Here is a 23,784-nt window from a genome sequence, read left to right as displayed (position 1 = left end):
ACAATATGGTAGTTTCCTAAATAACATTGTTTCACATTTGTTAAACACATCAACAGATGTTGAATGACACAAACTTGCAATAAACTTGATACAAACTGAGATCTGCAGTGCATTGTGGGATGGCAAACAACAAAGTGAGTAGGCTAGCGCCCATGTCATCAGCATGGAAAACGTCTTGCTTACCTAATGAAACCTGGCTCACTACTGATACGTCGTGCCGGTTGTGCCTGTAATATTGTAGTAATGTACGTCAAACAGTAGACCGAGATAGTGTCAATATAGGCATCAGGGACTCAGTGATGTACATCTTAAAATCTCTACAACGCAAAACGCTGTACAAAGTGAGTAATGAAACTTATTTTGGACATTATATCAGTCTCCTTGGAAACTGTCAAAAATTGCCATCGCCGACTATATTGCAAGTCGTCTTTGGCGGGGTATTGGGTAAAGTTTTCAACTAGCAATAATCGCGCCTCAGTTAGACCTCATAGGCTACGATACTGCCGCTGCGCAAAGATAGACGCTGCCTGATTAACAGAGCATCTTCTTTTGGATTACAACCTCTTACACAAGGGTATTATGCGTACGTTTCTCAACAGTTGACTACAGGCACTAGTTGAGGTTAGTTTAGCACACAATATGGTAGTTTCCTAAATAACATTGTTTCACATTTGTTAAACACATCAACAGATGTTGAATGACACAAACTTGCAATAAACTTGATACAAACTGAGATCTGCAGTGCATTGTGGGATGGCAAACAACAAAGTGAGTAGGCTAGCGCCCATGTCATCAGCATGGAAAACGTCTTGCTTACCTAATGAAACCTGGCTCACTACTGATACGTCGTGCCGGTTGTGCCTGTAATATTGTAGTAATGTACGTCAAACAGTAGACCGAGATAGTGTCAATATAGGCATCAGGGACTCAGTGATGTACATCTTAAAATCTCTACAACGCAAAACGCTGTACAAAGTGAGTAATGAAACTTATTTTGGACATTATATCAGTCTCCTTGGAAACTGTCAAAAATTGCCATCGCCGACTATATTGCAAGTCGTCTTTGGCGGGGTATTGGGTAAAGTTTTCAACTAGCAATAATCGCGCCTCAGTTAGACCTCATAGGCTACGATACTGCCGCTGCGCAAAGATAGACGCTGCCTGATTAACAGAGCATCTTCTTTTGGATTACAACCTCTTACACAAGGGTATTATGCGTACGTTTCTCAACAGTTGACTACAGGCACTAGTTGAGGTTAGTTTAGCACACAATATGGTAGTTTCCTAAATAACATTGTTTCACATTTGTTAAACACATCAACAGATGTTGAATGACACAAACTTGCAATAAACTTGATACAAACTGAGATCTGCAGTGCATTGTGGGATGGCAAACAACAAAGTGAGTAGGCTAGCGCCCATGTCATCAGCATGGAAAACGTCTTGCTTACCTAATGAAACCTGGCTCACTACTGATACGTCGTGCCGGTTGTGCCTGTAATATTGTAGTAATGTACGTCAAACAGTAGACCGAGATAGTGTCAATATAGGCATCAGGGACTCAGTGATGTACATCTTAAAATCTCTACAACGCAAAACGCTGTACAAAGTGAGTAATGAAACTTATTTTGGACATTATATCAGTCTCCTTGGAAACTGTCAAAAATTGCCATCGCCGACTATATTGCAAGTCGTCTTTGGCGGGGTATTGGGTAAAGTTTTCAACTAGCAATAATCGCGCCTCAGTTAGACCTCATAGGCTACGATACTGCCGCTGCGCAAAGATAGACGCTGCCTGATTAACAGAGCATCTTCTTTTGGATTACAACCTCTTACACAAGGGTATTATGCGTACGTTTCTCAACAGTTGACTACAGGCACTAGTTGAGGTTAGTTTAGCACACAATATGGTAGTTTCCTAAATAACATTGTTTCACATTTGTTAAACACATCAACAGATGTTGAATGACACAAACTTGCAATAAACTTGATACAAACTGAGATCTGCAGTGCATTGTGGGATGGCAAACAACAAAGTGAGTAGGCTAGCGCCCATGTCATCAGCATGGAAAACGTCTTGCTTACCTAATGAAACCTGGCTCACTACTGATACGTCGTGCCGGTTGTGCCTGTAATATTGTAGTAATGTACGTCAAACAGTAGACCGAGATAGTGTCAATATAGGCATCAGGGACTCAGTGATGTACATCTTAAAATCTCTACAACGCAAAACGCTGTACAAAGTGAGTAATGAAACTTATTTTGGACATTATATCAGTCTCCTTGGAAACTGTCAAAAATTGCCATCGCCGACTATATTGCAAGTCGTCTTTGGCGGGGTATTGGGTAAAGTTTTCAACTAGCAATAATCGCGCCTCAGTTAGACCTCATAGGCTACGATACTGCCGCTGCGCAAAGATAGACGCTGCCTGATTAACAGAGCATCTTCTTTTGGATTACAACCTCTTACACAAGGGTATTATGCGTACGTTTCTCAACAGTTGACTACAGGCACTAGTTGAGGTTAGTTTAGCACACAATATGGTAGTTTCCTAAATAACATTGTTTCACATTTGTTAAACACATCAACAGATGTTGAATGACACAAACTTGCAATAAACTTGATACAAACTGAGATCTGCAGTGCATTGTGGGATGGCAAACAACAAAGTGAGTAGGCTAGCGCCCATGTCATCAGCATGGAAAACGTCTTGCTTACCTAATGAAACCTGGCTCACTACTGATACGTCGTGCCGGTTGTGCCTGTAATATTGTAGTAATGTACGTCAAACAGTAGACCGAGATAGTGTCAATATAGGCATCAGGGACTCAGTGATGTACATCTTAAAATCTCTACAACGCAAAACGCTGTACAAAGTGAGTAATGAAACTTATTTTGGACATTATATCAGTCTCCTTGGAAACTGTCAAAAATTGCCATCGCCGACTATATTGCAAGTCGTCTTTGGCGGGGTATTGGGTAAAGTTTTCAACTAGCAATAATCGCGCCTCAGTTAGACCTCATAGGCTACGATACTGCCGCTGCGCAAAGATAGACGCTGCCTGATTAACAGAGCATCTTCTTTTGGATTACAACCTCTTACACAAGGGTATTATGCGTACGTTTCTCAACAGTTGACTACAGGCACTAGTTGAGGTTAGTTTAGCACACAATATGGTAGTTTCCTAAATAACATTGTTTCACATTTGTTAAACACATCAACAGATGTTGAATGACACAAACTTGCAATAAACTTGATACAAACTGAGATCTGCAGTGCATTGTGGGATGGCAAACAACAAAGTGAGTAGGCTAGCGCCCATGTCATCAGCATGGAAAACGTCTTGCTTACCTAATGAAACCTGGCTCACTACTGATACGTCGTGCCGGTTGTGCCTGTAATATTGTAGTAATGTACGTCAAACAGTAGACCGAGATAGTGTCAATATAGGCATCAGGGACTCAGTGATGTACATCTTAAAATCTCTACAACGAAAAACGCTGTACAAAGTGAGTAATGAAACTTATTTTGGACATTATATCAGTCTCCTTGGAAACTGTCAAAAATTGCCATCGCCGACTATATTGCAAGTCGTCTTTGGCGGGGTATTGGGTAAAGTTTTCAACTAGCAATAATCGCGCCTCAGTTAGACCTCATAGGCTACGATACTGCCGCTGCGCAAAGATAGACGCTGCCTGATTAACAGAGCATCTTCTTTTGGATTACAACCTCTTACACAAGGGTATTATGCGTACGTTTCTCAACAGTTGACTACAGGCACTAGTTGAGGTTAGTTTAGCACACAATATGGTAGTTTCCTAAATAACATTGTTTCACATTTGTTAAACACATCAACAGATGTTGAATGACACAAACTTGCAATAAACTTGATACAAACTGAGATCTGCAGTGCATTGTGGGATGGCAAACAACAAAGTGAGTAGGCTAGCGCCCATGTCATCAGCATGGAAAACGTCTTGCTTACCTAATGAAACCTGGCTCACTACTGATACGTCGTGCCGGTTGTGCCTGTAATATTGTAGTAATGTACGTCAAACAGTAGACCGAGATAGTGTCAATATAGGCATCAGGGACTCAGTGATGTACATCTTAAAATCTCTACAACGCAAAACGCTGTACAAAGTGAGTAATGAAACTTATTTTGGACATTATATCAGTCTCCTTGGAAACTGTCAAAAATTGCCATCGCCGACTATATTGCAAGTCGTCTTTGGCGGGGTATTGGGTAAAGTTTTCAACTAGCAATAATCGCGCCTCAGTTAGACCTCATAGGCTACGATACTGCCGCTGCGCAAAGATAGACGCTGCCTGATTAACAGAGCATCTTCTTTTGGATTACAACCTCTTACACAAGGGTATTATGCGTACGTTTCTCAACAGTTGACTACAGGCACTAGTTGAGGTTAGTTTAGCACACAATATGGTAGTTTCCTAAATAACATTGTTTCACATTTGTTAAACACATCAACAGATGTTGAATGACACAAACTTGCAATAAACTTGATACAAACTGAGATCTGCAGTGCATTGTGGGATGGCAAACAACAAAGTGAGTAGGCTAGCGCCCATGTCATCAGCATGGAAAACGTCTTGCTTACCTAATGAAACCTGGCTCACTACTGATACGTCGTGCCGGTTGTGCCTGTAATATTGTAGTAATGTACGTCAAACAGTAGACCGAGATAGTGTCAATATAGGCATCAGGGACTCAGTGATGTACATCTTAAAATCTCTACAACGCAAAACGCTGTACAAAGTGAGTAATGAAACTTATTTTGGACATTATATCAGTCTCCTTGGAAACTGTCAAAAATTGCCATCGCCGACTATATTGCAAGTCGTCTTTGGCGGGGTATTGGGTAAAGTTTTCAACTAGCAATAATCGCGCCTCAGTTAGACCTCATAGGCTACGATACTGCCGCTGCGCAAAGATAGACGCTGCCTGATTAACAGAGCATCTTCTTTTGGATTACAACCTCTTACACAAGGGTATTATGCGTACGTTTCTCAACAGTTGACTACAGGCACTAGTTGAGGTTAGTTTAGCACACAATATGGTAGTTTCCTAAATAACATTGTTTCACATTTGTTAAACACATCAACAGATGTTGAATGACACAAACTTGCAATAAACTTGATACAAACTGAGATCTGCAGTGCATTGTGGGATGGCAAACAACAAAGTGAGTAGGCTAGCGCCCATGTCATCAGCATGGAAAACGTCTTGCTTACCTAATGAAACCTGGCTCACTACTGATACGTCGTGCCGGTTGTGCCTGTAATATTGTAGTAATGTACGTCAAACAGTAGACCGAGATAGTGTCAATATAGGCATCAGGGACTCAGTGATGTACATCTTAAAATCTCTACAACGCAAAACGCTGTACAAAGTGAGTAATGAAACTTATTTTGGACATTATATCAGTCTCCTTGGAAACTGTCAAAAATTGCCATCGCCGACTATATTGCAAGTCGTCTTTGGCGGGGTATTGGGTAAAGTTTTCAACTAGCAATAATCGCGCCTCAGTTAGACCTCATAGGCTACGATACTGCCGCTGCGCAAAGATAGACGCTGCCTGATTAACAGAGCATCTTCTTTTGGATTACAACCTCTTACACAAGGGTATTATGCGTACGTTTCTCAACAGTTGACTACAGGCACTAGTTGAGGTTAGTTTAGCACACAATATGGTAGTTTCCTAAATAACATTGTTTCACATTTGTTAAACACATCAACAGATGTTGAATGACACAAACTTGCAATAAACTTGATACAAACTGAGATCTGCAGTGCATTGTGGGATGGCAAACAACAAAGTGAGTAGGCTAGCGCCCATGTCATCAGCATGGAAAACGTCTTGCTTACCTAATGAAACCTGGCTCACTACTGATACGTCGTGCCGGTTGTGCCTGTAATATTGTAGTAATGTACGTCAAACAGTAGACCGAGATAGTGTCAATATAGGCATCAGGGACTCAGTGATGTACATCTTAAAATCTCTACAACGCAAAACGCTGTACAAAGTGAGTAATGAAACTTATTTTGGACATTATATCAGTCTCCTTGGAAACTGTCAAAAATTGCCATCGCCGACTATATTGCAAGTCGTCTTTGGCGGGGTATTGGGTAAAGTTTTCAACTAGCAATAATCGCGCCTCAGTTAGACCTCATAGGCTACGATACTGCCGCTGCGCAAAGATAGACGCTGCCTGATTAACAGAGCATCTTCTTTTGGATTACAACCTCTTACACAAGGGTATTATGCGTACGTTTCTCAACAGTTGACTACAGGCACTAGTTGAGGTTAGTTTAGCACACAATATGGTAGTTTCCTAAATAACATTGTTTCACATTTGTTAAACACATCAACAGATGTTGAATGACACAAACTTGCAATAAACTTGATACAAACTGAGATCTGCAGTGCATTGTGGGATGGCAAACAACAAAGTGAGTAGGCTAGCGCCCATGTCATCAGCATGGAAAACGTCTTGCTTACCTAATGAAACCTGGCTCACTACTGATACGTCGTGCCGGTTGTGCCTGTAATATTGTAGTAATGTACGTCAAACAGTAGACCGAGATAGTGTCAATATAGGCATCAGGGACTCAGTGATGTACATCTTAAAATCTCTACAACGCAAAACGCTGTACAAAGTGAGTAATGAAACTTATTTTGGACATTATATCAGTCTCCTTGGAAACTGTCAAAAATTGCCATCGCCGACTATATTGCAAGTCGTCTTTGGCGGGGTATTGGGTAAAGTTTTCAACTAGCAATAATCGCGCCTCAGTTAGACCTCATAGGCTACGATACTGCCGCTGCGCAAAGATAGACGCTGCCTGATTAACAGAGCATCTTCTTTTGGATTACAACCTCTTACACAAGGGTATTATGCGTACGTTTCTCAACAGTTGACTACAGGCACTAGTTGAGGTTAGTTTAGCACACAATATGGTAGTTTCCTAAATAACATTGTTTCACATTTGTTAAACACATCAACAGATGTTGAATGACACAAACTTGCAATAAACTTGATACAAACTGAGATCTGCAGTGCATTGTGGGATGGCAAACAACAAAGTGAGTAGGCTAGCGCCCATGTCATCAGCATGGAAAACGTCTTGCTTACCTAATGAAACCTGGCTCACTACTGATACGTCGTGCCGGTTGTGCCTGTAATATTGTAGTAATGTACGTCAAACAGTAGACCGAGATAGTGTCAATATAGGCATCAGGGACTCAGTGATGTACATCTTAAAATCTCTACAACGCAAAACGCTGTACAAAGTGAGTAATGAAACTTATTTTGGACATTATATCAGTCTCCTTGGAAACTGTCAAAAATTGCCATCGCCGACTATATTGCAAGTCGTCTTTGGCGGGGTATTGGGTAAAGTTTTCAACTAGCAATAATCGCGCCTCAGTTAGACCTCATAGGCTACGATACTGCCGCTGCGCAAAGATAGACGCTGCCTGATTAACAGAGCATCTTCTTTTGGATTACAACCTCTTACACAAGGGTATTATGCGTACGTTTCTCAACAGTTGACTACAGGCACTAGTTGAGGTTAGTTTAGCACACAATATGGTAGTTTCCTAAATAACATTGTTTCACATTTGTTAAACACATCAACAGATGTTGAATGACACAAACTTGCAATAAACTTGATACAAACTGAGATCTGCAGTGCATTGTGGGATGGCAAACAACAAAGTGAGTAGGCTAGCGCCCATGTCATCAGCATGGAAAACGTCTTGCTTACCTAATGAAACCTGGCTCACTACTGATACGTCGTGCCGGTTGTGCCTGTAATATTGTAGTAATGTACGTCAAACAGTAGACCGAGATAGTGTCAATATAGGCATCAGGGACTCAGTGATGTACATCTTAAAATCTCTACAACGCAAAACGCTGTACAAAGTGAGTAATGAAACTTATTTTGGACATTATATCAGTCTCCTTGGAAACTGTCAAAAATTGCCATCGCCGACTATATTGCAAGTCGTCTTTGGCGGGGTATTGGGTAAAGTTTTCAACTAGCAATAATCGCGCCTCAGTTAGACCTCATAGGCTACGATACTGCCGCTGCGCAAAGATAGACGCTGCCTGATTAACAGAGCATCTTCTTTTGGATTACAACCTCTTACACAAGGGTATTATGCGTACGTTTCTCAACAGTTGACTACAGGCACTAGTTGAGGTTAGTTTAGCACACAATATGGTAGTTTCCTAAATAACATTGTTTCACATTTGTTAAACACATCAACAGATGTTGAATGACACAAACTTGCAATAAACTTGATACAAACTGAGATCTGCAGTGCATTGTGGGATGGCAAACAACAAAGTGAGTAGGCTAGCGCCCATGTCATCAGCATGGAAAACGTCTTGCTTACCTAATGAAACCTGGCTCACTACTGATACGTCGTGCCGGTTGTGCCTGTAATATTGTAGTAATGTACGTCAAACAGTAGACCGAGATAGTGTCAATATAGGCATCAGGGACTCAGTGATGTACATCTTAAAATCTCTACAACGCAAAACGCTGTACAAAGTGAGTAATGAAACTTATTTTGGACATTATATCAGTCTCCTTGGAAACTGTCAAAAATTGCCATCGCCGACTATATTGCAAGTCGTCTTTGGCGGGGTATTGGGTAAAGTTTTCAACTAGCAATAATCGCGCCTCAGTTAGACCTCATAGGCTACGATACTGCCGCTGCGCAAAGATAGACGCTGCCTGATTAACAGAGCATCTTCTTTTGGATTACAACCTCTTACACAAGGGTATTATGCGTACGTTTCTCAACAGTTGACTACAGGCACTAGTTGAGGTTAGTTTAGCACACAATATGGTAGTTTCCTAAATAACATTGTTTCACATTTGTTAAACACATCAACAGATGTTGAATGACACAAACTTGCAATAAACTTGATACAAACTGAGATCTGCAGTGCATTGTGGGATGGCAAACAACAAAGTGAGTAGGCTAGCGCCCATGTCATCAGCATGGAAAACGTCTTGCTTACCTAATGAAACCTGGCTCACTACTGATACGTCGTGCCGGTTGTGCCTGTAATATTGTAGTAATGTACGTCAAACAGTAGACCGAGATAGTGTCAATATAGGCATCAGGGACTCAGTGATGTACATCTTAAAATCTCTACAACGCAAAACGCTGTACAAAGTGAGTAATGAAACTTATTTTGGACATTATATCAGTCTCCTTGGAAACTGTCAAAAATTGCCATCGCCGACTATATTGCAAGTCGTCTTTGGCGGGGTATTGGGTAAAGTTTTCAACTAGCAATAATCGCGCCTCAGTTAGACCTCATAGGCTACGATACTGCCGCTGCGCAAAGATAGACGCTGCCTGATTAACAGAGCATCTTCTTTTGGATTACAACCTCTTACACAAGGGTATTATGCGTACGTTTCTCAACAGTTGACTACAGGCACTAGTTGAGGTTAGTTTAGCACACAATATGGTAGTTTCCTAAATAACATTGTTTCACATTTGTTAAACACATCAACAGATGTTGAATGACACAAACTTGCAATAAACTTGATACAAACTGAGATCTGCAGTGCATTGTGGGATGGCAAACAACAAAGTGAGTAGGCTAGCGCCCATGTCATCAGCATGGAAAACGTCTTGCTTACCTAATGAAACCTGGCTCACTACTGATACGTCGTGCCGGTTGTGCCTGTAATATTGTAGTAATGTACGTCAAACAGTAGACCGAGATAGTGTCAATATAGGCATCAGGGACTCAGTGATGTACATCTTAAAATCTCTACAACGAAAAACGCTGTACAAAGTGAGTAATGAAACTTATTTTGGACATTATATCAGTCTCCTTGGAAACTGTCAAAAATTGCCATCGCCGACTATATTGCAAGTCGTCTTTGGCGGGGTATTGGGTAAAGTTTTCAACTAGCAATAATCGCGCCTCAGTTAGACCTCATAGGCTACGATACTGCCGCTGCGCAAAGATAGACGCTGCCTGATTAACAGAGCATCTTCTTTTGGATTACAACCTCTTACACAAGGGTATTATGCGTACGTTTCTCAACAGTTGACTACAGGCACTAGTTGAGGTTAGTTTAGCACACAATATGGTAGTTTCCTAAATAATATTGTTTCACATTTGTTAAACACATCAACAGATGTTGAATGACACAAACTTGCAATAAACTTGATACAAACTGAGATCTGCAGTGCATTGTGGGATGGCAAACAACAAAGTGAGTAGGCTAGCGCCCATGTCATCAGCATGGAAAACGTCTTGCTTACCTAATGAAACCTGGCTCACTACTGATACGTCGTGCCGGTTGTGCCTGTAATATTGTAGTAATGTACGTCAAACAGTAGACCGAGATAGTGTCAATATAGGCATCAGGGACTCAGTGATGTACATCTTAAAATCTCTACAACGCAAAACGCTGTACAAAGTGAGTAATGAAACTTATTTTGGACATTATATCAGTCTCCTTGGAAACTGTCAAAAATTGCCATCGCCGACTATATTGCAAGTCGTCTTTGGCGGGGTATTGGGTAAAGTTTTCAACTAGCAATAATCGCGCCTCAGTTAGACCTCATAGGCTACGATACTGCCGCTGCGCAAAGATAGACGCTGCCTGATTAACAGAGCATCTTCTTTTGGATTACAACCTCTTACACAAGGGTATTATGCGTACGTTTCTCAACAGTTGACTACAGGCACTAGTTGAGGTTAGTTTAGCACACAATATGGTAGTTTCCTAAATAATATTGTTTCACATTTGTTAAACACATCAACAGATGTTGAATGACACAAACTTGCAATAAACTTGATACAAACTGAGATCTGCAGTGCATTGTGGGATGGCAAACAACAAAGTGAGTAGGCTAGCGCCCATGTCATCAGCATGGAAAACGTCTTGCTTACCTAATGAAACCTGGCTCACTACTGATACGTCGTGCCGGTTGTGCCTGTAATATTGTAGTAATGTACGTCAAACAGTAGACCGAGATAGTGTCAATATAGGCATCAGGGACTCAGTGATGTACATCTTAAAATCTCTACAACGCAAAACGCTGTACAAAGTGAGTAATGAAACTTATTTTGGACATTATATCAGTCTCCTTGGAAACTGTCAAAAATTGCCATCGCCGACTATATTGCAAGTCGTCTTTGGCGGGGTATTGGGTAAAGTTTTCAACTAGCAATAATCGCGCCTCAGTTAGACCTCATAGGCTACGATACTGCCGCTGCGCAAAGATAGACGCTGCCTGATTAACAGAGCATCTTCTTTTGGATTACAACCTCTTACACAAGGGTATTATGCGTACGTTTCTCAACAGTTGACTACAGGCACTAGTTGAGGTTAGTTTAGCACACAATATGGTAGTTTCCTAAATAACATTGTTTCACATTTGTTAAACACATCAACAGATGTTGAATGACACAAACTTGCAATAAACTTGATACAAACTGAGATCTGCAGTGCATTGTGGGATGGCAAACAACAAAGTGAGTAGGCTAGCGCCCATGTCATCAGCATGGAAAACGTCTTGCTTACCTAATGAAACCTGGCTCACTACTGATACGTCGTGCCGGTTGTGCCTGTAATATTGTAGTAATGTACGTCAAACAGTAGACCGAGATAGTGTCAATATAGGCATCAGGGACTCAGTGATGTACATCTTAAAATCTCTACAACGCAAAACGCTGTACAAAGTGAGTAATGAAACTTATTTTGGACATTATATCAGTCTCCTTGGAAACTGTCAAAAATTGCCATCGCCGACTATATTGCAAGTCGTCTTTGGCGGGGTATTGGGTAAAGTTTTCAACTAGCAATAATCGCGCCTCAGTTAGACCTCATAGGCTACGATACTGCCGCTGCGCAAAGATAGACGCTGCCTGATTAACAGAGCATCTTCTTTTGGATTACAACCTCTTACACAAGGGTATTATGCGTACGTTTCTCAACAGTTGACTACAGGCACTAGTTGAGGTTAGTTTAGCACACAATATGGTAGTTTCCTAAATAACATTGTTTCACATTTGTTAAACACATCAACAGATGTTGAATGACACAAACTTGCAATAAACTTGATACAAACTGAGATCTGCAGTGCATTGTGGGATGGCAAACAACAAAGTGAGTAGGCTAGCGCCCATGTCATCAGCATGGAAAACGTCTTGCTTACCTAATGAAACCTGGCTCACTACTGATACGTCGTGCCGGTTGTGCCTGTAATATTGTAGTAATGTACGTCAAACAGTAGACCGAGATAGTGTCAATATAGGCATCAGGGACTCAGTGATGTACATCTTAAAATCTCTACAACGAAAAACGCTGTACAAAGTGAGTAATGAAACTTATTTTGGACATTATATCAGTCTCCTTGGAAACTGTCAAAAATTGCCATCGCCGACTATATTGCAAGTCGTCTTTGGCGGGGTATTGGGTAAAGTTTTCAACTAGCAATAATCGCGCCTCAGTTAGACCTCATAGGCTACGATACTGCCGCTGCGCAAAGATAGACGCTGCCTGATTAACAGAGCATCTTCTTTTGGATTACAACCTCTTACACAAGGGTATTATGCGTACGTTTCTCAACAGTTGACTACAGGCACTAGTTGAGGTTAGTTTAGCACACAATATGGTAGTTTCCTAAATAATATTGTTTCACATTTGTTAAACACATCAACAGATGTTGAATGACACAAACTTGCAATAAACTTGATACAAACTGAGATCTGCAGTGCATTGTGGGATGGCAAACAACAAAGTGAGTAGGCTAGCGCCCATGTCATCAGCATGGAAAACGTCTTGCTTACCTAATGAAACCTGGCTCACTACTGATACGTCGTGCCGGTTGTGCCTGTAATATTGTAGTAATGTACGTCAAACAGTAGACCGAGATAGTGTCAATATAGGCATCAGGGACTCAGTGATGTACATCTTAAAATCTCTACAACGCAAAACGCTGTACAAAGTGAGTAATGAAACTTATTTTGGACATTATATCAGTCTCCTTGGAAACTGTCAAAAATTGCCATCGCCGACTATATTGCAAGTCGTCTTTGGCGGGGTATTGGGTAAAGTTTTCAACTAGCAATAATCGCGCCTCAGTTAGACCTCATAGGCTACGATACTGCCGCTGCGCAAAGATAGACGCTGCCTGATTAACAGAGCATCTTCTTTTGGATTACAACCTCTTACACAAGGGTATTATGCGTACGTTTCTCAACAGTTGACTACAGGCACTAGTTGAGGTTAGTTTAGCACACAATATGGTAGTTTCCTAAATAACATTGTTTCACATTTGTTAAACACATCAACAGATGTTGAATGACACAAACTTGCAATAAACTTGATACAAACTGAGATCTGCAGTGCATTGTGGGATGGCAAACAACAAAGTGAGTAGGCTAGCGCCCATGTCATCAGCATGGAAAACGTCTTGCTTACCTAATGAAACCTGGCTCACTACTGATACGTCGTGCCGGTTGTGCCTGTAATATTGTAGTAATGTACGTCAAACAGTAGACCGAGATAGTGTCAATATAGGCATCAGGGACTCAGTGATGTACATCTTAAAATCTCTACAACGCAAAACGCTGTACAAAGTGAGTAATGAAACTTATTTTGGACATTATATCAGTCTCCTTGGAAACTGTCAAAAATTGCCATCGCCGACTATATTGCAAGTCGTCTTTGGCGGGGTATTGGGTAAAGTTTTCAACTAGCAATAATCGCGCCTCAGTTAGACCTCATAGGCTACGATACTGCCGCTGCGCAAAGATAGACGCTGCCTGATTAACAGAGCATCTTCTTTTGGATTACAACCTCTTACACAAGGGTATTATGCGTACGTTTCTCAACAGTTGACTACAGGCACTAGTTGAGGTTAGTTTAGCACACAATATGGTAGTTTCCTAAATAACATTGTTTCACATTTGTTAAACACATCAACAGATGTTGAATGACACAAACTTGCAATAAACTTGATACAAACTGAGATCTGCAGTGCATTGTGGGATGGCAAACAACAAAGTGAGTAGGCTAGCGCCCATGTCATCAGCATGGAAAACGTCTTGCTTACCTAATGAAACCTGGCTCACTACTGATACGTCGTGCCGGTTGTGCCTGTAATATTGTAGTAATGTACGTCAAACAGTAGACCGAGATAGTGTCAATATAGGCATCAGGGACTCAGTGATGTACATCTTAAAATCTCTACAACGCAAAACGCTGTACAAAGTGAGTAATGAAACTTATTTTGGACATTATATCAGTCTCCTTGGAAACTGTCAAAAATTGCCATCGCCGACTATATTGCAAGTCGTCTTTGGCGGGGTATTGGGTAAAGTTTTCAACTAGCAATAATCGCGCCTCAGTTAGACCTCATAGGCTACGATACTGCCGCTGCGCAAAGATAGACGCTGCCTGATTAACAGAGCATCTTCTTTTGGATTACAACCTCTTACACAAGGGTATTATGCGTACGTTTCTCAACAGTTGACTACAGGCACTAGTTGAGGTTAGTTTAGCACACAATATGGTAGTTTCCTAAATAACATTGTTTCACATTTGTTAAACACATCAACAGATGTTGAATGACACAAACTTGCAATAAACTTGATACAAACTGAGATCTGCAGTGCATTGTGGGATGGCAAACAACAAAGTGAGTAGGCTAGCGCCCATGTCATCAGCATGGAAAACGTCTTGCTTACCTAATGAAACCTGGCTCACTACTGATACGTCGTGCCGGTTGTGCCTGTAATATTGTAGTAATGTACGTCAAACAGTAGACCGAGATAGTGTCAATATAGGCATCAGGGACTCAGTGATGTACATCTTAAAATCTCTACAACGCAAAACGCTGTACAAAGTGAGTAATGAAACTTATTTTGGACATTATATCAGTCTCCTTGGAAACTGTCAAAAATTGCCATCGCCGACTATATTGCAAGTCGTCTTTGGCGGGGTATTGGGTAAAGTTTTCAACTAGCAATAATCGCGCCTCAGTTAGACCTCATAGGCTACGATACTGCCGCTGCGCAAAGATAGACGCTGCCTGATTAACAGAGCATCTTCTTTTGGATTACAACCTCTTACACAAGGGTATTATGCGTACGTTTCTCAACAGTTGACTACAGGCACTAGTTGAGGTTAGTTTAGCACACAATATGGTAGTTTCCTAAATAACATTGTTTCACATTTGTTAAACACATCAACAGATGTTGAATGACACAAACTTGCAATAAACTTGATACAAACTGAGATCTGCAGTGCATTGTGGGATGGCAAACAACAAAGTGAGTAGGCTAGCGCCCATGTCATCAGCATGGAAAACGTCTTGCTTACCTAATGAAACCTGGCTCACTACTGATACGTCGTGCCGGTTGTGCCTGTAATATTGTAGTAATGTACGTCAAACAGTAGACCGAGATAGTGTCAATATAGGCATCAGGGACTCAGTGATGTACATCTTAAAATCTCTACAACGCAAAACGCTGTACAAAGTGAGTAATGAAACTTATTTTGGACATTATATCAGTCTCCTTGGAAACTGTCAAAAATTGCCATCGCCGACTATATTGCAAGTCGTCTTTGGCGGGGTATTGGGTAAAGTTTTCAACTAGCAATAATCGCGCCTCAGTTAGACCTCATAGGCTACGATACTGCCGCTGCGCAAAGATAGACGCTGCCTGATTAACAGAGCATCTTCTTTTGGATTACAACCTCTTACACAAGGGTATTATGCGTACGTTTCTCAACAGTTGACTACAGGCACTAGTTGAGGTTAGTTTAGCACACAATATGGTAGTTTCCTAAATAATATTGTTTCACATTTGTTAAACACATCAACAGATGTTGAATGACACAAACTTGCAATAAACTTGATACAAACTGAGATCTGCAGTGCATTGTGGGATGGCAAACAACAAAGTGAGTAGGCTAGCGCCCATGTCATCAGCATGGAAAACGTCTTGCTTACCTAATGAAACCTGGCTCACTACTGATACGTCGTGCCGGTTGTGCCTGTAATATTGTAGTAATGTACGTCAAACAGTAGACCGAGATAGTGTCAATATAGGCATCAGGGACTCAGTGATGTACATCTTAAAATCTCTACAACGCAAAACGCTGTACAAAGTGAGTAATGAAACTTATTTTGGACATTATATCAGTCTCCTTGGAAACTGTCAAAAATTGCCATCGCCGACTATATTGCAAGTCGTCTTTGGCGGGGTATTGGGTAAAGTTTTCAACTAGCAATAATCGCGCCTCAGTTAGACCTCATAGGCTACGATACTGCCGCTGCGCAAAGATAGACGCTGCCTGATTAACAGAGCATCTTCTTTTGGATTACAACCTCTTACACAAGGGTATTATGCGTACGTTTCTCAACAGTTGACTACAGGCACTAGTTGAGGTTAGTTTAGCACACAATATGGTAGTTTCCTAAATAATATTGTTTCACATTTGTTAAACACATCAACAGATGTTGAATGACACAAACTTGCAATAAACTTGATACAAACTGAGATCTGCAGTGCATTGTGGGATGGCAAACAACAAAGTGAGTAGGCTAGCGCCCATGTCATCAGCATGGAAAACGTCTTGCTTACCTAATGAAACCTGGCTCACTACTGATACGTCGTGCCGGTTGTGCCTGTAATATTGTAGTAATGTACGTCAAACAGTAGACCGAGATAGTGTCAATATAGGCATCAGGGACTCAGTGATGTACATCTTAAAATCTCTACAACGCAAAACGCTGTACAAAGTGAGTAATGAAACTTATTTTGGACATTATATCAGTCTCCTTGGAAACTGTCAAAAATTGCCATCGCCGACTATATTGCAAGTCGTCTTTGGCGGGGTATTGGGTAAAGTTTTCAACTAGCAATAATCGCGCCTCAGTTAGACCTCATAGGCTACGATACTGCCGCTGCGCAAAGATAGACGCTGCCTGATTAACAGAGCATCTTCTTTTGGATTACAACCTCTTACACAAGGGTATTATGCGTACGTTTCTCAACAGTTGACTACAGGCACTAGTTGAGGTTAGTTTAGCACACAATATGGTAGTTTCCTAAATAATATTGTTTCACATTTGTTAAACACATCAACAGATGTTGAATGACACAAACTTGCAATAAACTTGATACAAACTGAGATCTGCAGTGCATTGTGGGATGGCAAACAACAAAGTGAGTAGGCTAGCGCCCATGTCATCAGCATGGAAAACGTCTTGCTTACCTAATGAAACCTGGCTCACTACTGATACGTCGTGCCGGTTGTGCCTGTAATATTGTAGTAATGTACGTCAAACAGTAGACCGAGATAGTGTCAATATAGGCATCAGGGACTCAGTGATGTACATCTTAAAATCTCTACAACGCAAAACGCTGTACAAAGTGAGTAATGAAACTTATTTTGGACATTATATCAGTCTCCTTGGAAACTGTCAAAAATTGCCATCGCCGACTATATTGCAAGTCGTCTTTGGCGGGGTATTGGGTAAAGTTTTCAACTAGCAATAATCGCGCCTCAGTTAGACCTCATAGGCTACGATACTGCCGCTGCGCAAAGATAGACGCTGCCTGATTAACAGAGCATCTTCTTTTGGATTACAACCTCTTACACAAGGGTATTATGCGTACGTTTCTCAACAGTTGACTACAGGCACTAGTTGAGGTTAGTTTAGCACACAATATGGTAGTTTCCTAAATAATATTGTTTCACATTTGTTAAACACATCAACAGATGTTGAATGACACAAACTTGCAATAAACTTGATACAAACTGAGATCTGCAGTGCATTGTGGGATGGCAAACAACAAAGTGAGTAGGCTAGCGCCCATGTCATCAGCATGGAAAACGTCTTGCTTACCTAATGAAACCTGGCTCACTACTGATACGTCGTGCCGGTTGTGCCTGTAATATTGTAGTAATGTACGTCAAACAGTAGACCGAGATAGTGTCAATATAGGCATCAGGGACTCAGTGATGTACATCTTAAAATCTCTACAACGCAAAACGCTGTACAAAGTGAGTAATGAAACTTATTTTGGACATTATATCAGTCTCCTTGGAAACTGTCAAAAATTGCCATCGCCGACTATATTGCAAGTCGTCTTTGGCGGGGTATTGGGTAAAGTTTTCAACTAGCAATAATCGCGCCTCAGTTAGACCTCATAGGCTACGATACTGCCGCTGCGCAAAGATAGACGCTGCCTGATTAACAGAGCATCTTCTTTTGGATTACAACCTCTTACACAAGGGTATTATGCGTACGTTTCTCAACAGTTGACTACAGGCACTAGTTGAGGTTAGTTTAGCACACAATATGGTAGTTTCCTAAATAATATTGTTTCACATTTGTTAAACACATCAACAGATGTTGAATGACACAAACTTGCAATAAACTTGATACAAACTGAGATCTGCAGTGCATTGTGGGATGGCAAACAACAAAGTGAGTAGGCTAGCGCCCATGTCATCAGCATGGAAAACGTCTTGCTTACCTAATGAAACCTGGCTCACTACTGATACGTCGTGCCGGTTGTGCCTGTAATATTGTAGTAATGTACGTCAAACAGTAGACCGAGATAGTGTCAATATAGGCATCAGGGACTCAGTGATGTACATCTTAAAATCTCTACAACGCAAAACGCTGTACAAAGTGAGTAATGAAACTTATTTTGGACATTATATCAGTCTCCTTGGAAACTGTCAAAAATTGCCATCGCCGACTATATTGCAAGTCGTCTTTGGCGGGGTATTGGGTAAAGTTTTCAACTAGCAATAATCGCGCCTCAGTTAGACCTCATAGGCTACGATACTGCCGCTGCGCAAAGATAGACGCTGCCTGATTAACAGAGCATCTTCTTTTGGATTACAACCTCTTACACAAGGGTATTATGCGTACGTTTCTCAACAGTTGACTACAGGCACTAGTTGAGGTTAGTTTAGCACACAATATGGTAGTTTCCTAAATAATATTGTTTCACATTTGTTAAACACATCAACAGATGTTGAATGACACAAACTTGCAATAAACTTGATACAAACTGAGATCTGCAGTGCATTGTGGGATGGCAAACAACAAAGTGAGTAGGCTAGCGCCCATGTCATCAGCATGGAAAACGTCTTGCTTACCTAATGAAACCTGGCTCACTACTGATACGTCGTGCCGGTTGTGCCTGTAATATTGTAGTAATGTACGTCAAACAGTAGACCGAGATAGTGTCAATATAGGCATCAGGGACTCAGTGATGTACATCTTAAAATCTCTACAACGCAAAACGCTGTACAAAGTGAGTAATGAAACTTATTTTGGACATTATATCAGTCTCCTTGGAAACTGTCAAAAATTGCCATCGCCGACTATATTGCAAGTCGTCTTTGGCGGGGTATTGGGTAAAGTTTTCAACTAGCAATAATCGCGCCTCAGTTAGACCTCATAGGCTACGATACTGCCGCTGCGCAAAGATAGACGCTGCCTGATTAACAGAGCATCTTCTTTTGGATTACAACCTCTTACACAAGGGTATTATGCGTACGTTTCTCAACAGTTGACTACAGGCACTAGTTGAGGTTAGTTTAGCACACAATATGGTAGTTTCCTAAATAATATTGTTTCACATTTGTTAAACACATCAACAGATGTTGAATGACACAAACTTGCAATAAACTTGATACAAACTGAGATCTGCAGTGCATTGTGGGATGGCAAACAACAAAGTGAGTAGGCTAGCGCCCATGTCATCAGCATGGAAAACGTCTTGCTTACCTAATGAAACCTGGCTCACTACTGATACGTCGTGCCGGTTGTGCCTGTAATATTGTAGTAATGTACGTCAAACAGTAGACCGAGATAGTGTCAATATAGGCATCAGGGACTCAGTGATGTACATCTTAAAATCTCTACAACGCAAAACGCTGTACAAAGTGAGTAATGAAACTTATTTTGGACATTATATCAGTCTCCTTGGAAACTGTCAAAAATTGCCATCGCCGACTATATTGCAAGTCGTCTTTGGCGGGGTATTGGGTAAAGTTTTCAACTAGCAATAATCGCGCCTCAGTTAGACCTCATAGGCTACGATACTGCCGCTGCGCAAAGATAGACGCTGCCTGATTAACAGAGCATCTTCTTTTGGATTACAACCTCTTACACAAGGGTATTATGCGTACGTTTCTCAACAGTTGACTACAGGCACTAGTTGAGGTTAGTTTAGCACACAATATGGTAGTTTCCTAAATAATATTGTTTCACATTTGTTAAACACATCAACAGATGTTGAATGACACAAACTTGCAATAAACTTGATACAAACTGAGATCTGCAGTGCATTGTGGGATGGCAAACAACAAAGTGAGTAGGCTAGCGCCCATGTCATCAGCATGGAAAACGTCTTGCTTACCTAATGAAACCTGGCTCACTACTGATACGTCGTGCCGGTTGTGCCTGTAATATTGTAGTAATGTACGTCAAACAGTAGACCGAGATAGTGTCAATATAGGCATCAGGGACTCAGTGATGTACATCTTAAAATCTCTACAACGCAAAACGCTGTACAAAGTGAGTAATGAAACTTATTTTGGACATTATATCAGTCTCCTTGGAAACTGTCAAAAATTGCCATCGCCGACTATATTGCAAGTCGTCTTTGGCGGGGTATTGGGTAAAGTTTTCAACTAGCAATAATCGCGCCTCAGTTAGACCTCATAGGCTACGATACTGCCGCTGCGCAAAGATAGACGCTGCCTGATTAACAGAGCATCTTCTTTTGGATTACAACCTCTTACACAAGGGTATTATGCGTACGTTTCTCAACAGTTGACTACAGGCACTAGTTGAGGTTAGTTTAGCACACAATATGGTAGTTTCCTAAATAATATTGTTTCACATTTGTTAAACACATCAACAGATGTTGAATGACACAAACTTGCAATAAACTTGATACAAACTGAGATCTGCAGTGCATTGTGGGATGGCAAACAACAAAGTGAGTAGGCTAGCGCCCATGTCATCAGCATGGAAAACGTCTTGCTTACCTAATGAAACCTGGCTCACTACTGATACGTCGTGCCGGTTGTGCCTGTAATATTGTAGTAATGTACGTCAAACAGTAGACCGAGATAGTGTCAATATAGGCATCAGGGACTCAGTGATGTACATCTTAAAATCTCTACAACGCAAAACGCTGTACAAAGTGAGTAATGAAACTTATTTTGGACATTATATCAGTCTCCTTGGAAACTGTCAAAAATTGCCATCGCCGACTATATTGCAAGTCGTCTTTGGCGGGGTATTGGGTAAAGTTTTCAACTAGCAATAATCGCGCCTCAGTTAGACCTCATAGGCTACGATACTGCCGCTGCGCAAAGATAGACGCTGACTGATTAACAGAGCGTCTTCTTTTGGATTACAACCTCTTACACAAGGGTATTATGCGCACGTTTCTCAACAGTTGACTACAGGCACTAGTTGAGGTTAGTTTAGCACACAATATGGTAGTTTCCTAAATAATATTGTTTCACATTTGTTAAACACATCAACAGATGTTGAATGACTGATGGGCAAAAATAAACGGACACATTACAATATACGAATTACCTTACGAATATAGTCAACTCTGGGTCCAAACCTAACGAACACAACACACCACACATTCAAGAGGGTCAAGAAGACCCTTGAGCCCCCCTATCAATCAGTCTGCGGAGAACACTCTGCCACAGTTAGATGGCGAGGACACACATATCACACAGAAAGACAACACAACCCGGAGGCTCAAGGACAAGAGAACCCTCGATAACCCACACAAAGTCTACCACACACACCTGGCTAGGAAAGAACTATAAGCTTCACATGCACCGGATCACGGGGTGCTCTTCTGAAGCAGAACTTCCACGGAGGCGAAGCTCCGGATGACCTCAGCGCTGTTAGGGGACGTAGAATATTCGATCTCTCACGCTTTATGAATCAGTATTACCTTTTCTACTTTACTCAATAAATCCGAGGCCCTCGTGCTGACAGACTTTATTACCTCTCCGTCTCATTTTATCTGGTCAAGTAACTAGACAGACTGTTTTTCCCAACATGACACAAACTTGAAATAAACTTGATACTAACTGAGATCTACAGGGTTATGTGATAAACATACGGAGGGACGCGGTCGTTGAACTGCCCTGCCCCAACATTGTATGACACATTAAACTCAACTAGAATCGCCACCATCATCCAAAATGTGATGTCAATAGACCAAAAATAGTCGGAAAGCATACAGAAACTATAGATAGTTAATGTGACAATCACATTATTAAAAATAGACTTGGACCAATGATTTACTGAGGAACAATTTTTTTGGGAGCATGCTTTTGCAAGTAGTTCTCTGCTCCATCTGCTCATAAGGACCGGACGTGCCTGTATTAGAGTTAGATTAGATTTATGTACAAGGTTATAGGCCGAATTTGGTTAAAATTCAGCCTCTGCTGGACCACAACTGAATTGTCACATTGTCTCGTTACATGCTTTATAAGTTAATTATATTTAAATTATTATAACCATGTAGACTTTATTTTCTTGGAGTTATCATTACATCCTTCCTCGTTATATCGATATAATATTGAAATTCTATATGAATGAAATTCATATTGACGGTATGGCACTATATCCCTATTCTCGCCCACCCAAAGACCATTTTCGTTGCCTCGAGGAGGCCTGGTGCAAAAATCTTAAACCCTGGCCGAAATATAGTGGAAAGGAGAGCCATAGAGAGAGAAACTGATGCACTGCGGAGCCAAGTAACTGATGGGCTTAAGATATATAAATAAATACATAGATAAATAAAAAAAATAAAAAAAGATATACTGTATATATACAATTTATATATATATATATATATACACCTGTATATATTCTGAGAAACGCTCCCATCCAAAATGCATCGGTTTACATTTCGTTCTGTGCAGTACGAATAAAGTCAACAATCGTGCTCTGGGACACGATACAATGGATTAATCTTCGTGAGCATGAACACAAAATGTTTTTGAGGAGGTATGCTGTAAAAAACGGGGAAATCAGAGTATCCCTAATACCATGGCTTAATTTGAGCCGGAACACGCCGGAACATGTTCCACCACCTCCAACGTTGGATCCAGAACCTTTTTTATTGGATCCGCCACCTCCCGTGTCACGACTGAAGTTGTGTGTAAGATCTGCTCATGTGTGTGATCCGCACAAAAGATCGGAAGACGACTAATCTTCATGACCACTTGCGTGTGGGCCACACAGAAGTTAATAGAAATTATGATAAATTAAATATCACAGAGCACAGAGCAGGATTGTGAACGTTTACAATATCTCATGTCAATTTACAATCTGCAAAATGTGTCAGTGTTGGCAGACTAACTCTTTTTAATTAGGATATTGACCTGCACGCCTCCTCTTTGCAACGGAATTTGTTTAAGATATAAAACAATTTAATTTAACATACACACACTAAAACAGATATTTTCGTTTTTAAATGAAAACGAAAATTCATGTTTTCCGCAGTGTGCCTCTCTGGTATTGAGCGGGTCTGCAGGATTGCACTCTGCACAACCCAGAGAGAGTCCAGCACGAAAATAGTCTGAGATACGCTCCCATTCAAAATGCATTGGTTTACATTTCATTCTGTGTAGCACGAAAAAAGTCGGACAATCGTGCTGTGGGACACGATTCAATAGATTAAC

General features: G+C 41.0%; 34 non-coding genes across 34 annotated transcripts; all 34 read right to left on the bottom strand.

The window, feature by feature from the left end:
* Positions 1 to 376: 376 nt before the first annotated feature.
* Positions 377 to 518, bottom strand: LOC311364438 (U4 spliceosomal RNA). Its single transcript, XR_014639245.1, has one exon. It is a non-coding gene; the product is annotated as a U4 spliceosomal RNA (small nuclear RNA).
* A 492-nt stretch (positions 519 to 1,010) lies between these two features.
* LOC311364436 (U4 spliceosomal RNA) lies at positions 1,011 to 1,152 on the bottom strand. The gene has a single exon (XR_014639243.1). It is a non-coding gene; the product is annotated as a U4 spliceosomal RNA (small nuclear RNA).
* Positions 1,153 to 1,644: 492 nt separating this feature from the next.
* LOC311364435 (U4 spliceosomal RNA) lies at positions 1,645 to 1,786 on the bottom strand. The gene has a single exon (XR_014639242.1). It is a non-coding gene; the product is annotated as a U4 spliceosomal RNA (small nuclear RNA).
* A 492-nt stretch (positions 1,787 to 2,278) lies between these two features.
* Positions 2,279 to 2,420, bottom strand: LOC311364434 (U4 spliceosomal RNA). Its single transcript, XR_014639241.1, has one exon. It is a non-coding gene; the product is annotated as a U4 spliceosomal RNA (small nuclear RNA).
* A 492-nt stretch (positions 2,421 to 2,912) lies between these two features.
* On the bottom strand, positions 2,913 to 3,054 carry LOC311364433 (U4 spliceosomal RNA). The gene has a single exon (XR_014639240.1). It is a non-coding gene; the product is annotated as a U4 spliceosomal RNA (small nuclear RNA).
* Positions 3,055 to 3,546: 492 nt separating this feature from the next.
* On the bottom strand, positions 3,547 to 3,688 carry LOC311364432 (U4 spliceosomal RNA). The gene has a single exon (XR_014639239.1). It is a non-coding gene; the product is annotated as a U4 spliceosomal RNA (small nuclear RNA).
* Positions 3,689 to 4,180: 492 nt separating this feature from the next.
* Positions 4,181 to 4,322, bottom strand: LOC311364431 (U4 spliceosomal RNA). Its single transcript, XR_014639238.1, has one exon. It is a non-coding gene; the product is annotated as a U4 spliceosomal RNA (small nuclear RNA).
* Positions 4,323 to 4,814: 492 nt separating this feature from the next.
* LOC311364430 (U4 spliceosomal RNA) lies at positions 4,815 to 4,956 on the bottom strand. The gene has a single exon (XR_014639237.1). It is a non-coding gene; the product is annotated as a U4 spliceosomal RNA (small nuclear RNA).
* A 492-nt stretch (positions 4,957 to 5,448) lies between these two features.
* Positions 5,449 to 5,590, bottom strand: LOC311364429 (U4 spliceosomal RNA). The gene has a single exon (XR_014639236.1). It is a non-coding gene; the product is annotated as a U4 spliceosomal RNA (small nuclear RNA).
* Positions 5,591 to 6,082: 492 nt separating this feature from the next.
* LOC311364427 (U4 spliceosomal RNA) lies at positions 6,083 to 6,224 on the bottom strand. Its single transcript, XR_014639234.1, has one exon. It is a non-coding gene; the product is annotated as a U4 spliceosomal RNA (small nuclear RNA).
* Positions 6,225 to 6,716: 492 nt separating this feature from the next.
* On the bottom strand, positions 6,717 to 6,858 carry LOC311364426 (U4 spliceosomal RNA). Its single transcript, XR_014639233.1, has one exon. It is a non-coding gene; the product is annotated as a U4 spliceosomal RNA (small nuclear RNA).
* A 492-nt stretch (positions 6,859 to 7,350) lies between these two features.
* LOC311364424 (U4 spliceosomal RNA) lies at positions 7,351 to 7,492 on the bottom strand. The gene has a single exon (XR_014639231.1). It is a non-coding gene; the product is annotated as a U4 spliceosomal RNA (small nuclear RNA).
* Positions 7,493 to 7,984: 492 nt separating this feature from the next.
* Positions 7,985 to 8,126, bottom strand: LOC311364423 (U4 spliceosomal RNA). Its single transcript, XR_014639230.1, has one exon. It is a non-coding gene; the product is annotated as a U4 spliceosomal RNA (small nuclear RNA).
* Positions 8,127 to 8,618: 492 nt separating this feature from the next.
* LOC311364422 (U4 spliceosomal RNA) lies at positions 8,619 to 8,760 on the bottom strand. The gene has a single exon (XR_014639229.1). It is a non-coding gene; the product is annotated as a U4 spliceosomal RNA (small nuclear RNA).
* A 492-nt stretch (positions 8,761 to 9,252) lies between these two features.
* LOC311364421 (U4 spliceosomal RNA) lies at positions 9,253 to 9,394 on the bottom strand. Its single transcript, XR_014639228.1, has one exon. It is a non-coding gene; the product is annotated as a U4 spliceosomal RNA (small nuclear RNA).
* Positions 9,395 to 9,886: 492 nt separating this feature from the next.
* LOC311364420 (U4 spliceosomal RNA) lies at positions 9,887 to 10,028 on the bottom strand. Its single transcript, XR_014639227.1, has one exon. It is a non-coding gene; the product is annotated as a U4 spliceosomal RNA (small nuclear RNA).
* A 492-nt stretch (positions 10,029 to 10,520) lies between these two features.
* LOC311364419 (U4 spliceosomal RNA) lies at positions 10,521 to 10,662 on the bottom strand. Its single transcript, XR_014639226.1, has one exon. It is a non-coding gene; the product is annotated as a U4 spliceosomal RNA (small nuclear RNA).
* Positions 10,663 to 11,154: 492 nt separating this feature from the next.
* Positions 11,155 to 11,296, bottom strand: LOC311364418 (U4 spliceosomal RNA). The gene has a single exon (XR_014639225.1). It is a non-coding gene; the product is annotated as a U4 spliceosomal RNA (small nuclear RNA).
* Positions 11,297 to 11,788: 492 nt separating this feature from the next.
* Positions 11,789 to 11,930, bottom strand: LOC311364416 (U4 spliceosomal RNA). The gene has a single exon (XR_014639223.1). It is a non-coding gene; the product is annotated as a U4 spliceosomal RNA (small nuclear RNA).
* A 492-nt stretch (positions 11,931 to 12,422) lies between these two features.
* LOC311364415 (U4 spliceosomal RNA) lies at positions 12,423 to 12,564 on the bottom strand. The gene has a single exon (XR_014639222.1). It is a non-coding gene; the product is annotated as a U4 spliceosomal RNA (small nuclear RNA).
* Positions 12,565 to 13,056: 492 nt separating this feature from the next.
* On the bottom strand, positions 13,057 to 13,198 carry LOC311364414 (U4 spliceosomal RNA). The gene has a single exon (XR_014639221.1). It is a non-coding gene; the product is annotated as a U4 spliceosomal RNA (small nuclear RNA).
* A 492-nt stretch (positions 13,199 to 13,690) lies between these two features.
* Positions 13,691 to 13,832, bottom strand: LOC311364413 (U4 spliceosomal RNA). Its single transcript, XR_014639220.1, has one exon. It is a non-coding gene; the product is annotated as a U4 spliceosomal RNA (small nuclear RNA).
* A 492-nt stretch (positions 13,833 to 14,324) lies between these two features.
* On the bottom strand, positions 14,325 to 14,466 carry LOC311364412 (U4 spliceosomal RNA). Its single transcript, XR_014639219.1, has one exon. It is a non-coding gene; the product is annotated as a U4 spliceosomal RNA (small nuclear RNA).
* Positions 14,467 to 14,958: 492 nt separating this feature from the next.
* LOC311364411 (U4 spliceosomal RNA) lies at positions 14,959 to 15,100 on the bottom strand. Its single transcript, XR_014639218.1, has one exon. It is a non-coding gene; the product is annotated as a U4 spliceosomal RNA (small nuclear RNA).
* Positions 15,101 to 15,592: 492 nt separating this feature from the next.
* On the bottom strand, positions 15,593 to 15,734 carry LOC311364410 (U4 spliceosomal RNA). The gene has a single exon (XR_014639217.1). It is a non-coding gene; the product is annotated as a U4 spliceosomal RNA (small nuclear RNA).
* A 492-nt stretch (positions 15,735 to 16,226) lies between these two features.
* LOC311364409 (U4 spliceosomal RNA) lies at positions 16,227 to 16,368 on the bottom strand. The gene has a single exon (XR_014639216.1). It is a non-coding gene; the product is annotated as a U4 spliceosomal RNA (small nuclear RNA).
* A 492-nt stretch (positions 16,369 to 16,860) lies between these two features.
* On the bottom strand, positions 16,861 to 17,002 carry LOC311364408 (U4 spliceosomal RNA). The gene has a single exon (XR_014639215.1). It is a non-coding gene; the product is annotated as a U4 spliceosomal RNA (small nuclear RNA).
* A 492-nt stretch (positions 17,003 to 17,494) lies between these two features.
* Positions 17,495 to 17,636, bottom strand: LOC311364400 (U4 spliceosomal RNA). Its single transcript, XR_014639208.1, has one exon. It is a non-coding gene; the product is annotated as a U4 spliceosomal RNA (small nuclear RNA).
* Positions 17,637 to 18,128: 492 nt separating this feature from the next.
* Positions 18,129 to 18,270, bottom strand: LOC311364388 (U4 spliceosomal RNA). The gene has a single exon (XR_014639196.1). It is a non-coding gene; the product is annotated as a U4 spliceosomal RNA (small nuclear RNA).
* Positions 18,271 to 18,762: 492 nt separating this feature from the next.
* On the bottom strand, positions 18,763 to 18,904 carry LOC311364376 (U4 spliceosomal RNA). Its single transcript, XR_014639184.1, has one exon. It is a non-coding gene; the product is annotated as a U4 spliceosomal RNA (small nuclear RNA).
* Positions 18,905 to 19,396: 492 nt separating this feature from the next.
* LOC311364364 (U4 spliceosomal RNA) lies at positions 19,397 to 19,538 on the bottom strand. The gene has a single exon (XR_014639172.1). It is a non-coding gene; the product is annotated as a U4 spliceosomal RNA (small nuclear RNA).
* Positions 19,539 to 20,030: 492 nt separating this feature from the next.
* Positions 20,031 to 20,172, bottom strand: LOC311364449 (U4 spliceosomal RNA). Its single transcript, XR_014639256.1, has one exon. It is a non-coding gene; the product is annotated as a U4 spliceosomal RNA (small nuclear RNA).
* A 492-nt stretch (positions 20,173 to 20,664) lies between these two features.
* On the bottom strand, positions 20,665 to 20,806 carry LOC311364437 (U4 spliceosomal RNA). The gene has a single exon (XR_014639244.1). It is a non-coding gene; the product is annotated as a U4 spliceosomal RNA (small nuclear RNA).
* Positions 20,807 to 21,298: 492 nt separating this feature from the next.
* On the bottom strand, positions 21,299 to 21,440 carry LOC311364425 (U4 spliceosomal RNA). Its single transcript, XR_014639232.1, has one exon. It is a non-coding gene; the product is annotated as a U4 spliceosomal RNA (small nuclear RNA).
* Between the last annotated feature and the right edge of the window lie 2,344 nt (positions 21,441 to 23,784).

The sequence above is a fragment of the Micromesistius poutassou genome, assembly GCF_964030765.1.
Source record: "Micromesistius poutassou genome assembly, chromosome: 19".
NCBI lineage: Eukaryota > Metazoa > Chordata > Actinopteri > Gadiformes > Gadidae > Micromesistius > Micromesistius poutassou.
This window is presented reverse-complemented; position numbering and strand designations above follow the sequence as displayed.